We start from the raw sequence: 6,000 nt of genomic DNA, 5'->3' as shown, positions 1-6,000 counted from the left end.
AAATATAACAAAGAAACAAACAAAAAAAAACAAGTAAAGAGGGGGTAGGGCTGTGGCTCAGTAGTCTCCAGAAAACTCCCTCAAATAAGGCTTCTTACAATAGTGTACCTATTTTTCATTGTATATTTTCCCTGCACACCTCCTGCCACAGGGTCACAAGATTGTAACTATACTAAATGCCATTGAACTGCACATTTTAAAATAATTAAATATATATTTATAAAATTTAAATTATAAATTTAAATAAGATTTAAAAATTGTCCTTAAGGGAAAAGATGTGATAAAATGACTCCTACTGATATTCTGCCATACTCATAGATCAGTGTCTTGTTTATCCATCATCAGAGAAGCTTTCTCCTGCTGCAGATGGGAACAAATACAGAGACCCAGAGCCAGACTTTACACAGAGAATAAGAGACCTTGAAGTACTCAGACCTCAATGAGATGTCTTGCTCCAATCCCTCCCCTCAGAGTTCAGTGGAGGAGAAGAGGGTGTAACAGAGGGGATAAATGACTGCAAGGAAGCAAGGCCCTCTAAATCAACCTGAACAAAGCTCATAGGCACTCACAGAAGCTGAGGCAGCATTCCCAGGTCCTGCACAGATCTGCACCACATCTGTGTATACATTATGGCTTCTGATTTAGCATTTTTATGGGATTTCTGAGTGGGCAAATGTGCCTTCTCTTGGGCTCTTTTCCTTCTGTCGGTTTGTCTTCTCCAACTTTGATGTGATAGTTCTCCTTTTAACATATTATATTTTGTTGTATTTTTAAATGAATGAAAGAACTAATGAATGAAAACCCAGCCACCAGAGTAAAGGTTAACAACTGAACTGTCATTTATGCCTGGGAGAGAGAACATCAGTTTTCCCCAATGGACTAATACTGGGTATATCAACCACTCCTGGGCAAGCCTTGTGTTTGGGAGAATTTGACTAATCTATAATGGTCTCCACAGGTTTTTGTTGTTGTTATTTTTGTTTTGGGAAGGTTGGAGTTTTTGTTTGTGTGTCTGTGTGTGCTTTTACTTGGTTATAATTTGGTGGGCTTTTCTTTTTGGATGTAATTTTATTTTATTTTCTTGGTTTGAAGGGGAGTTGATGTTGTATTGGATTTTTGTTTCTTTTTTGAGAAAGAACTTAAAAGTTTGGTGGGTAGGAAGGAGGAAAGGATCTGGAGAGACTTGGAGAGGGAAAGAATATGATCAAAATATATTGGAGTTTGAAAATTATTTTAAATAATTAAAACTATAAAAATAAAAAATAAAATGAAACAATGTAAATCTATGACATATGGGGAAACTATTTTTTGCTTAGTAAAGCCAGCTCCAGTAAGTAAAGTCTCTAGAAGAGTGATCTGCACATTTTGCTTCCCAGAGCTCACATTATCTCTGTAGCATTCTTGAAATTGCATTCTGAGTTCGTCTCACTCATCCTGCCACCCTATGTCCATAGATCTAATTGGCAGAAAGATATTGATTACCCTACATCTATGATTGTTTTCTTGCTTTAAGTCTTCTAAATCTCTTCTATTCAATTCAGCAGCCAGCAGTCAGATGCTGACATTTGAACCTGAGGTCATTCAATCAGATAAAACAATTAAATGTAAATCATAGTACCACAGAAGTAGTAGCTATTTATCGAGTGCTCGGTAACCATTTGTGGGTTCCACATAGCAGCTCCCTTGTTGAAAGCTGTAGCCATAGAAAGTTTTCATTATCTCAAAATGTTTTATCAGGCTGGGCAGTGGTGGCACACACTTTTTTTTTTTTTGGATTTTTCGAGACAGGGTTTCTCTGTGTAGCTTTGCGCCTTTCCTGGGACTCACTTGGTAGCCCAGGCTGGTCTCGAACTCATAGAGATCCGCCTGCCTCTGCCTCCTGAGTGCTGGGATTAAAGGCGTGCGCCACCACCGCCTGGCCACACGATTTTAATCCCAGTGCTCAGGAGGTAGAGGCAGGCAGATCTCTGAGTTCATGGCTAGCCTTGTCTACAGAGTGAGTTCCAGAATAGCCAGGGAATCCCTGTCTCAAAAAAGGAAAAAAAGAAAGAGAGAGAGAGAGAGAGAGAGAGAGAGAGAGAGAGAGAGAGAGAGAGAGAGAAGGAAGGAAGGAAGGAAGGAAGGAAGGAAGGAAGGAAGGAAGGAAGGAAGGAAGGAAGGAAGGAAGGAAGAAGAAAATGGAAGCCTGGTTCCTCCAACTTTGGAAGAGTGATCTAGTGCCTATAGATATGGTGGCAAGCTACCAAAGTATTATCTCATGGTTCTGAAGATCAGAGGAGACTGCATTCAACTGGATTGTATGCTCTGCAACTCACAAGGTTGGAATCAATTTGTGGCCTGGGCTGGGTTCTTACAGGCCTCTAGAAACTCAGAACACCTATTTTAAAAGCTTGATATAGTTAGATTGGTCCCGTCTGATAACCACCTTGGTTTTAATGCATCTTACAAAATCTCCTTTGGTTGGAAATGTCACCACAGTCACAATCTGCAGGCTATGGTGGGCAGTGCTGGTGAATCTATCTTAGAATTCAGCCTACCACAAAAGATATCCCCTGTTTCATTTTGTCTATAACACTTACATTTTCCAGAGAGCTCTTGAGCCCAGGTAATATCTTCCTTTGGGTTCTGCAAAAAGAGGTAGCACCTCCGCAGCAAACATTTCCAAAGCTTAATTCCAACCAAAACTTGGTAAGTTGTGTAAGAATAGTTTGAGGCCTCCTAGAGACAGACACAGGAATAAAGTCAAAACCCATAATTAATGATTCTCTTTTCCCTCCAATTTATTGCTCAAGGAGACTAGAATGTCTCAATTATTTAATTGTATTAGCATATGCTAAACTTATATTCAATTAGAAAGCTTAGTCTAAGGAACGTTTTAAATGGAAGCAGCTCTATGTGAATAAACTAGAAGGCATATATAATTCTACATTTAGTACCAATATAAAATGATGGCTTTCTATAACTCTTACCCGAGTCTCCTTTTTACAGTTGCCAAATTTCACACACACACACACACACACACGCACGCACGCACGCACGCACGCACGCACGCACGCACGCATGCACGCACGCACACACACGCACGAACAAAACAACAACAAAAAAATCCAGCAACAAAACACTGACCACATTTCCCTCTGTCCTAGTTTGCTATTTGCTGCTATGATAAAACGCTAACCAAAACCTACCTGGGGAGGGCGGGACTTATTTCTTCCTGTTCATAGTCCACCATAGAAGGAAGCCAGGAACACAGGCAGAAGCTTGAAGCTGAAACCATGGAGGAACACTGCTTACTGCCTTGCGTCCTCTGGTTTGTTTGGCTAACATTCTTTTTTTTTCCTTTTATTTTATTTTACAATACCATTCAGTTCTACATATCAGCCACGGATTCCCTTGTTCTCCCCCCTCCTGCCCCCCTGCCCTTCCCCCCAGCCCACCCCCCATTCCCACCTCCTCCAGGGCAAAGCCTCCCCCGAGGACCAAGATCAACCTGGTAGACTCAGTCCAGGCAGGTCCAGTCCCCTCCTCCCAGACTGAGCCAAGCGTCCCTGCATAAGCCCCAAGTTTCAAACAGCTAACTCATGCAATGAGCACATGACCGGGTACCAGTGCCTAGATGTCTCCCAAACAGATCAAGCCAATCAACTGTCTCACCTATTCAGAGGGCCTGATCCAGTTGGGGGCCCCTCAGCCTTTGGTTCATAGTTCATGTGTTTCCATTCGTTTGGCTATTTGTCCTGTGCTTTATCCAACCTTGGTTTCAACAATTCTCGCTCATATAAACCCTCCTCTTTCTTGCTAATTAGACTCCCGGAGCTCCACCCGGGGCCTGGCCTTGGATCTCTGCATCCAGATTCCTCAGTCCTTGGGGTTTCTGGCATGACTATTAGAGTGTTTGGCCATCCCATCACCAGAGTAGGTCAGTTCTGTCTGTCTCTCGACCATTGCTATCAGTCTATTGTGGGGGTATCTTCTTGTACAGCTCAGGCCCATCTGCCCAGGGATGGCACCACCCACAATGGGCTGAGTCCTCCATCAATTAGCATTTAAGAAAGTGCCCCCACAGGCATACATACAGCCTGGTTTGATGGAGGCAATTCCTCAACTGAGATTCCTTCTTCCCAGGTATGTCTATGTGTCAAGTTGACAAAACTAACTCTTGACAGTCTCCTTTGTGCTTCTTGTATGAAACAGTTATTAAAACTTGGACTACCCTAGAAGTGTAAGGTGATATTCTAAAAATAGTTGGATATGAGACTGGAGAGAGAAATGGTTCAGTGGTTAGAAGCACACACTTCTCTTGCAAAGGAAACAAGTTTGATTCCCTTACCCACAACAGGCAGTTCCCAAGCTCCTGTAACTCCAATTCCAGGAGGATCCAATGTGGGCACTGCACTGATGGACACATACCCCAAAGACACACAGAGTCATACACACATGTAATAAAAATAAAATTTTGAGAGTGTGATATGACCTCATCGACATTCCCCTGTCCATGTTGGCATAACAATACCTCTGGATGAAGAGCTACTGGTGGTCAATGGCTGTTGTGAGAGGGATAATCAGTAATCAGTTTCCTCCAGAAATGGCTGTATGTATGCCTGTGGGGGCACTTTCTTAAATGCTAATTGATGGAGGACTCAGCCCATTGTGGGCGGTGCCATCCCTGGGCAGAGGGGCCTGAGCTGTACAAGAAGGTTAGCCAAACAAGCCAGAGGATGCAAGGCAGTAAGCAGTGTTCCTCCATGGTTTCAGCTTCAAGCTTCTGCCTGTGTTCCTGGCTTCCTTCTATGGTGGACTATGAACAGGAAGAAATAAGTCCCGCCCTCCCCAGGTAGGTTTTGGTTAGCGTTTTATCATAGCAGCAACATGTCAGTCATGAATCAACATAGGTGATTCAATTCTAAGTGGTCAGTCCTGGGCAAATGTACATATGAGTAATGCTAAATGAACGCTGTAGATTGTATATGCATGCTGCATCGTGTGTGTGTGTGTGTGTGTGTGTGTGTGTGTGTGTGTGTGTGTGTGTGTGCGCGCGCGCACACACACACACAAAACAACAAAAATAAAGAAGGGAGATGAAGAGATGACTCAGTGGTTAAGAACACTTGCTACTCTTCTAAAGGACCAGAGTCCAATTCCTAGGTGATTCACAACTGCCTGTAACTCTAGCTCCAGGAGATCTGAAACCCTCTTCTGGCCCCTGCAATACCAGAACACATACAGATAAACAAACAAACAAACAAACAATAAATAAATAAATAAATAAATAAATAAATAAATAAATAAATAAATAAGAAAAAATAATGAAGATGAGGCCATGAATTAGGAGGGAAGAGGGGCCATGGGAAGAGTTGGGGGGTCAGAAGAAAAAAAGGGGTGGGAGAGAAAAATCTTTTAATTCGATGTTCCTAATTAAGAAAATATTGAAATGGTAAACCAACAACAACATTCTTGCAGCCAGAAATGCCAGAAGTGATATATTCAAAACACCACTAGGCATCTTCCCTTTGAGAACTCTTGAAATTCTTATAGATGAAGGTCTATGGATCAAGGTTTCATGCTTCCTCCTCTTGGAGAAATAGCCTATTTTAGGATCAGCAGGCCAGTAAGAAAACAAACAAATAAAACCAACTAACACTGACTTGAATGTGATCCGCATGGTTAAAAGTGCTATAAGAATGAAGGGGTGATGGCAGTGATGACTGACATGTTGCCCAGAGCAGAAAGGGAGCCTACTTCACAGGATTCTCAGTTCCCTCAGGTAGAGGCATTTGAATAGATCTGACTGCAATTTCCCCATCTTGAAAAGAATATACAATTCCAGAATAAAGCATTAGTTGCAATGAATAATTTTCTACTTTTCTGAACAATAATATTGCTTTTAGTAAAATATATCCATCAGGTCTATTAGTCAGTGATTTGCAAACAATGAGAGGATCTTCACTACCATTCCTAGCAGGGTAAGATAACACCCAGTATAATTCTTTATCCCTAATA

The sequence above is a fragment of the Peromyscus maniculatus genome, chromosome X, assembly GCF_049852395.1.
Source record: "Peromyscus maniculatus bairdii isolate BWxNUB_F1_BW_parent chromosome X, HU_Pman_BW_mat_3.1, whole genome shotgun sequence".
Lineage (NCBI taxonomy): Eukaryota > Metazoa > Chordata > Mammalia > Rodentia > Cricetidae > Peromyscus > Peromyscus maniculatus.
This window is presented reverse-complemented; position numbering follows the sequence as displayed.